The sequence below is a fragment of the Oncorhynchus tshawytscha genome, linkage group LG10, assembly GCF_018296145.1.
Source record: "Oncorhynchus tshawytscha isolate Ot180627B linkage group LG10, Otsh_v2.0, whole genome shotgun sequence".
Taxonomy (NCBI): domain Eukaryota; kingdom Metazoa; phylum Chordata; class Actinopteri; order Salmoniformes; family Salmonidae; genus Oncorhynchus; species Oncorhynchus tshawytscha.
Window position 1 is genome coordinate 65826762 of NC_056438.1, and position 8211 is coordinate 65834972.

At 45.7% G+C, this 8211-nt stretch overlaps 1 protein-coding gene across 2 annotated transcripts in view; it reads right to left on the reverse strand.

The window, feature by feature from the left end:
• Positions 1-6859: 6859 nt before the first annotated feature.
• dab1b (DAB adaptor protein 1b) overlaps positions 6860-8211 on the reverse strand; it is a 77279-nt gene continuing 75927 nt past the window's right edge. For both annotated transcript variants that reach the window (XM_042328860.1, XM_042328859.1), the window contains one exon: positions 6860-8211. This exon is cut by the window's right edge and continues 1203 nt beyond it. The gene's annotated coding sequence lies outside the window, so the exon portion shown is untranslated.

Consider the following 8211-nt stretch of genomic DNA (forward strand, 5'->3'; position numbering starts at 1 on the left):
CAGAGAGAGAGACAGACAGAGGGAGGGAGGGAGACAGAGAAAGAGAGAGAGACAGGTGGAGAGACAGGGGGAGAGAGAGACAGGTGGAGAGACAGGGGGAGAGAGAGACAGACAGAGGGAGAGGGAGAGACAGACAGAGAGAGGCAAACAGATAGACAGCCAGACAGAGAGAGAGAGATAGAGACAAAGGGTCCCAGGTTGCTGAAGAGAAAAGGAGATGTAGAAAGAGAAAGGAGAAGTATAAAAAAGAGACAGCGAGAAATGGCAAGAACAGAGTACAGAAAGAGAGACAGTATTCCCACCGTGCTGCAGATGAAGTCAGGATTGTAATGCACAGCTTCTCCCCAGAGTCTCATCTGTTGTGGCGTGGGCAGCTTCTTGGCAGTCAGTGAGGTGATGGACTCACTGTCACCCCCTCTAACCATTCTCCACCATGCTGCCTTTCACTGTGTCCTAGAGGAGGGGGAGAGGAGGGAGGGGAGAGAGAGGATGGATGGAGGGGGAGAGGCGAGGTAGGGAGGTGAGTGAGGGAGGGGGAGAGGAAAAGGTGTGAGGGGTTAGAGAGAGGGAGAGGTAGGGTGAGGGTGGGGGGTTAGCGAGAGGGAGAGGGGGAAGGGAGACGGGGAGGGAGAGTGGAGGGAGGGAGTGGGGGTAGTGAGAGGGGGTAGGGAGAGGGGGGGAGGGAGAGAGAGAAAATGGGGGAGAAGAGGGGAGAAGAGAGAAAATAAAATATAATTGAAAACAGTTGAACAAATCTTTATGGAAGTGTCCCACTTACTGTAAGGCTTTTTCTCAGTGAGAAATTCTCACAGAAGGCTGCATTACCCAATCAATACACAGAATGTGAAGTACATCACACGTTCGTTATCATTGGTTAGCTACTCCCGTTGTCTTTATCCATGCAAAGTGGATTACAAACAGCAACCTGCACCACCTAGACTCTCCACTAACAGGTTTATCAACATCCTCCTACCCAACCTCCTCTTCCTCATCATCACCACCATCATCATCATAATCATGGGCAGCAGGTAGCTTTGTGGTTAGAGCTTTGGGCCAGTCTGTAACCGGAAGGTTGCTGGATCAAGTCCCCGAGCTGACAAGGTCAAATTCTGTCGTTCTGCCTCTGAACAAGGCAGTTAACCCACTGTTCCCTGGGCGCTGAAGATGTGGATGTTGATTATGGAAGTCCCCAGCACCTCTCTGATTCAGAGGGTTTAGGTTAAAAGCAGAAGACACATTTCAGTTGAATGCATTTAGTTGTACAACTGACCTTTTGTCATCATCATCCATCTGTTCCTCCTCCTGATAACACAAACACCATGCTGTATTCACTATCGACTGTGTCGTTCACTTCAACAGTCCACAGTTTAAATCCAGAATAATGTTCCCTCTCGTTGTACCCAGATAAGGCTTCAGTCTAAAACCTTACGATCGGGAGTAAGTGTACTGCAAATGAACCTCACACTAAATCATACATTTTCTGTCAACTGTATAGAGTCTTGATGCTTGTAGAGGACTGCCATTGCCCTTGTATCTATATCTTCCACACACATAGACTTAATGAAGGTCTTACCAGAGTAGGAGCTGGCACAGTGCAGCATAGAGGAGGCAGTAGCATGGGCTGACTGTAGGCTTCAACATGGAACCAGAGAACAAGGTAGTGGTGGTGGATCAGGACTGACACCAACCGGACGACACAACTCTCTGTGTGTGTGTGTGTGTGTGTGTGTGTGTGTGTGTGTGTGTGTGTGTGTGTGTGTGTGTGTGTGTGTGTGTGTGTGTGTGTGTGTGTGTGTGTGTGTGTGTGTGTGTGTGTGTGTGTGTGTGTGTGTGTGTGTGTGTGTGTGTGTGCGCGCACACACGCTCGCGCAGTAGGTCTGTCTGTAAACACACTGATTAATATTATCGGGGACATAGACTCATCGTTACACTCTGACCCTGGTTCAGCCGTTTGGTTTTGTGATCTGGGAAATCATCAAATAAACACTCCAACAAACATGACTTGTGTATTTTGTGTTTCCCAATGTTTAGCTTCCCATAGCAGAGTTTCCCTGCGCCCATTCCCTGACCATTTCAGCCAATTCGGGGAGTAAACTGAAATTCCAATCCCAAATGTTCCTTAATGCTTTTGCTGTAATGAACAGAACCGTGGTTAGTCACATTGAACACAACCCTGGTTTTGCCCTAATGAACACAACCCTGGTTTTGCCCTAATGAACACAACCCTGGTTTTGCCTTAATGAACACAACCCTGGTTTTGCCCTAATGAACACAACCCTGGTTTTGCCTTAATGAACACAACCCTGGTTTTGCCCTAATGAACACAACCCTGGTTTTGCCTTAATGAACACAACCCTGGTTTTGCCCTAATGAACACAACCCTGGTTTTGCCCTAATGAACACAACCCTGGTTTTGCCCTAATGAACACAACCCTGGTTTTGCCCTAATGAACACAACCCTGGTTTTGCCCTAATGAACACAACCCTGGTTTTGCCCTAATGAACACAACCCTGGTTTTGCCCTAATGAACACAACCCTGGTTTTGCCCTAATGAACACAACCCTGGTTTTGCCTTAATGAACACAACCCTGGTTTTGCCTTAATGAACACAACCCTGGTTTTGCCTTAATGAACACAACCCTGGTTTTGCCTTAATGAACACAACCCTGGTTTTGCCCTAATGAACACAACCCCGGTAATACTGTAACAGGAACACAGCACCCTCTGTTGGATCCATTGTGTTGGAACAAAATACAAATGTCCTGTCTGGAATCCAAACTGAATAATGCTATGTTTGTAATCATGTGGGAAACCAAAAGTACAGCTGTCATGCTTGAAAAAAGTAGAGTGTTCAAAAAACATATGAATAGATTGCTTTTTATAAATAATATCTTGTTGCATTTAACTGCGTAAAATGCTGTTATCGATGTTTCCTTAGTATGTGACATCAGAGGTCAGCATGTGGGAGAAGTGGGACCTCAGGATGACAGACATGTTGCCCAGTATTAATTACCAGTTGGAGGACCGTTGAAGTCGACAGAGATGGCCGCCTCGTTCCGGCGCCGACAGAGATGGCCGCCTCGCTTCGCGTTCCTAGGAAACTATGCAGTTTTTTGTTTTTTTACGTGTTATTTCTTACACTAGTACCCCAGGTCATCTTAGGTTTATTTACATACAGCCGAGAAGAACTACTGAATATAAGATCAGCGTCAACTCACCATCAGTACGACCAAGAATATGTTTTTCGCGACGCGGATCCTGTGTTCTGCCTTACAACCAGTGTAACTGAGTGGATCACATGCAGCGACCAAAAAAAAAAACGACTCAGAAAAAGAGGGAAACGAAGCGGTCTTCTGGTCAGACTCCGGAGACGGGCACATCGTGCACCACTCCCTAGCATTCTTCTTGCCAATGTCCAGTCTCTTGACAACAAGGTTGATGAAATCCGAGCAAGGGTAGCATTCCAGAGGGACATCAGAGACTGTAACGTTCTTTGCTTCACGGAAACATGGCTAACTGGAGAGACGCAATCCGAAGCGGTGCAGCCAGCGGGTTTCTCCACGCATCGCGCCGACAGAAACAAACATCTTTCTGGTAAGAAGACGGGCGGGGGCGTATGTCTTATGGCCAACGTGACATGGTGTGATGAAAGAAACATACAGGAACTCAAATCCTTCTGTTCACCTGATTTAGAATTCCTCACAATCAAATGTAGACCGCATTATCTACCAAGAGAATTCTCTTCGATTATAATCACAGCCGTATATATCCCCCCAAGCAGACACATCGATGGCTCTGAACGAACTTTATTTAACTCTCTGCAAACTGGAAACGATTTATCCGGAGGCTGCATTCATTGTAGCTGGGGATTTTAACAAGGCTAATCTGAAAACAAGACTCCCTAAATTTTATCAGCATATCGATTGCGCAACCAGGGGTGGAAAGACCCTGGATCATTGTTACTCTAACTTCCGCGACGCATATAAGGCCCTGCCCCGCCCCCCTTTCGGAAAAGCTGACCACGACTCCATTTTGTTGATCCCTGCCTACAGACAGAAACTAAAACAAGAGGCTCCCACGCTGAGGTCTGTCCAACGCTGGTCCGACCAAGCTGACTCCACACTCCAAGACTGCTTCCATCACGTGGACTGGGAGATGTTTCGTATTGCGTCAGACAACAACATTGACGAATACGCTGATACGGTGTGCGAGTTCATTAGAACGTGCGTTGAAGATGTCGTTCCCATAGCAACGATTAAAACATTCCCTAACCAGAAACCGTGGATTGATGGCAGCATTTGTGTGAAACTGAAGGCACGAACCACTGCTTTTAATCAGGGCAAGGTGTCTGGTAACATGCCTGAATACAAACAGTGCAGCTATTCCCTCCGCAAGGCTATCAAACAAGCTAAGCGCCAGTACAGAGACAAAGTAGAATCTCAATTCAACGGCTCAGACACAAGAGGTATGTGGCAGGGTCTACAGTCAATCACGGACTACAGGAAGAAACCCAGCCCAGTCACGGACCAGGATGTCTTGCTCCCAGGCAGACTAAATAACTTTTTGCCCGCTTTGAGGACAATACAGTGCCACTGACACGGCCTGCAACGGAAACATGCGGTCTCTCCTTCACTGCAGCCGAAGTGAGTAAGACATTTAAACGTGTTAACCCTCGCAAGGCTGCAGGCCCAGACGGCATCCCCAGCCGCGCCCTCAGAGCATGCGCAGACCAGCTGGCCGGTGTGTTTACGGACATATTCAATCAATCCCTATACCAGTCTGCTGTTCCCACATGCTTCAAGAGGGCCACCATTGTTCCTGTTCCCAAGAAAGCTAAGGTAACTGAGCTAAATGACTACCGCCCTGTAGCACTCACATCCGTCATCATGAAGTGCTTTGAGAGACTAGTCAAGGACCATATCACCTCCACCCTACCTGACACCCTTGACCCACTCCAATTTGCTTACCGCCCAAATAGGTCCACAGACGATGCAATCACAACCACACTGCACACTGCCCTAACCCATCTGGACAAGAGGAATACCTATGTGAGAATGCTGTTCATCGACTACAGCTCGGCATTCAACACCATAGTACCCTCCAAGCTCGTCATCAAGCTCGAGACCCTGGGTCTCGACCTCGCCCTGTGCAACTGGGTACTGGACTTCCTGACGGGCCGCCCCCAGGTGGTGAGGGTAGGCAACAACATCTCCTCCCCGCTGATCCTCAACACTGGGGCCCCACAAGGGTGCGTTCTGAGCCCTCTCCTGTACTCCCTGTTCACCCACGACTGCGTGGCCATGCACGCCTCCAACTCAATCATCAAGTTTGCGGACGACACAACAGTGGTAGGCTTGATCACCAACAACGACGAGACGGCCTACAGGGAGGAGGTGAGGGCCCTCGGAGTGTGGTGTCAGGAAAATAACCTCACACTCAACGTCAACAAAACTAAGGAGATGATTGTGGACTTCAGGAAACAGCAGAGGGAACACCCCCATCCACATCGATGGAACAGTAGTGGAGAGGGTAGCAAGTTTTAAGTTCCTCGGCATACACATCACAGACAAACTGAATTGGTCCACTCACACAGACAGCATCGTGAGGAAGGCGCAGCAGCGCCTCTTCAACCTCAGGAGGCTGAAGAAATTCGGCTTGTCACCAAAAGCACTCACAAACTTCTACAGATGCACAATCGAGAGCATCCTGGCGGGCTGTATCACCGCCTGGTATGGCAACTGCACCGCCCTCAACCGTAAGGCTCTCCAGAGGGTAGTGAGGTCTGCACAACGCATCACCGGGGCAAACTACCTGCCCTCCAGGACACCTACACCACCCGATGCTACAGGAAGGCCATAAAGATCATCAAGGACATCAACCACCCGAGCCACTGCCTGTTCACCCCGCTGCCATCCAGAAGGCGAGGTCAGTACAGGTGCATCAAAGCTGGGACCGAGAGACTGAAAAACAGCTTCTATCTCAAGGCCATCAGACTGTTAAACAGCCACCACTAACATTGAGTGGCTACTGCCAACACACTGTCAATGACACTGACTCTACTCCAGCCACTTTAATCATGGGAATTGATGGGAAATGATGTAAATATATCACTAGCCACTTTAAACAATGCTACCTTATATAATGTTACTTACCCTACATTGTTCATCTCATATGCATACGTTGATACTGTACTCTATATCATCGACTGCTACCTTATGTAATACATGTATCACTAGCCACTTTAACTATGCCACTTGGTTTACATACTTATCTCATATGTATATACTGTACTCGATATCATCTACTGTATCTTGCCTATGCTGCTCTGTACCATCACTCATTCATATATCCTTATGTACATATTCTTTATCCCCTTACACTGTGTATGACAGTAGTTTTTTTTGGAATTGTTAGTTAGATTACTTGCTCGTTATTACTGCATTGTCGGAACTAGAAGCACAAGCATTTCGCTACACTCGCATTAACATCTGCTAACCATGTGTATGTGACAAATAAAATTTGATTTGATTTGATTTGATTTGATTTGAAGTGGATTTCTCCCAGTCGTATGTGGTAAATATCACCTTCCCAATTGGTTACAAACACAGCATAATTATCTATTAGTGAAACAATAATGAAACAGAAGCAAGATGATGTTTATTGTCATTAATCGTGACCCATCTAGTGATTTCTGCTAAATGGGTCAGCTGCAAAGTCAAAATTGACTATTGTCAAAATTAATGAAAACACAAATTTGCTTTTTGGTCTACATTCAAGGTTAGGGTTAGGCATTAGAGTTAGCAGTGTTGTTAAGGTTAGGGTTAAGGTTTAAAATCAGATTTTTTGACTTTGTGGCTGTGCCAGCTAGTGACCGCTCTGAAGAGCTGCCTCCAGTACATGAGACCTCCCAATAAATGCCAACCTGTGAAGCAGAATGGTTTGAACTTCCAGGTCTGTTTACACTTGATTTGATATCCAGAAACAATAGGTCCCTGACTACCTCCAAGGGTGGTCAGGAAGATCTGATCACAATGTGTCTTTTAATCATCTACTCCAGTCTAAAAATGTGGGCACAGTCAGAATGTGTACAAGTGCAGGACAAGGGCGCATGTTATAACCAGGAATAAATGGGGCTAGACACGCATTGTGTCTGGATATCAATCAAGTGTAAACAGATCTGGACGGTAAACCATTTAAATCATCATTATACCGTCCTCTAAAATCATTGACAGATAGGTCTTTGACTTATGACATCAGTAACTGTCTTAAAATAAATAAATACATTCATACTGTATATTTGAATGAATATCTGTCAAATAATCTGCATACATATGGATCAGATCACAAAACGTACATGTTAGTGCAAGGTGTAAATAAGCAAGGCTTGAGTGATATTCAGTTTAGAGTGCTAAAAAATGTTTGACTGGCAGCATAATCAAATATTCAGGAGCAAAGTGGGAATCACATGATATTTTATTTGTAACTGAACAGCGGGGTTAGTAGCACAGTGAATGGGAAGAAATATGCGTACAAAAGTCCTTTTCTCTTTTCAGGACTGTTGGAATTCCTAAATCAAATTTACAAAATATCGTTGGACCATTTAATTGAGCATTTTCTTATACGAGCAGGGTTACAGTTATTATCATCATAGTCTAGAAGTAAAAAGCAATAATATCTCTATTCTTTCATAATCTTCTAAAGTCACCACGTTTTGCCATGTGTAACTCCGTGGAGCAGACAGACCTACCAGATGCCCCAAACCTTTAGTTGCATGAATCAACCGTGTTACTGTAATACAATGACATGACGATATAACAGTGACGGGACAACGCAACACAACCGATAATAATAAGGCATAGTAATGCACTCTGGAGTCTACTGCTGGTTGGGCCGTCACAACTAGCTTATTGGTTTGATTCCTAGAAACCACCCATGTGTAGCAGACCTGGGTTCAAATACTATTTCAAATCATTTCAAATACTTTAGCGGTGTGTGATTGAGCTTGCCCGTTGCCATGGAATCAATAGAAAAGTCCCTAAAGTGCAAACCCCGCCAACATGGCACTCGAGGCAGGCTTAAGCAAATGCTCAAAAGTATTTGGAAGGTTTAAATAGTATTTGAACCCAGGTCTGGTAGCAGTTGAGTAGGTTAACAAAGAGATTGAAAGCAAACATTGAAGGATGGGTAGTACACCTGTTCAGTAATCTAAA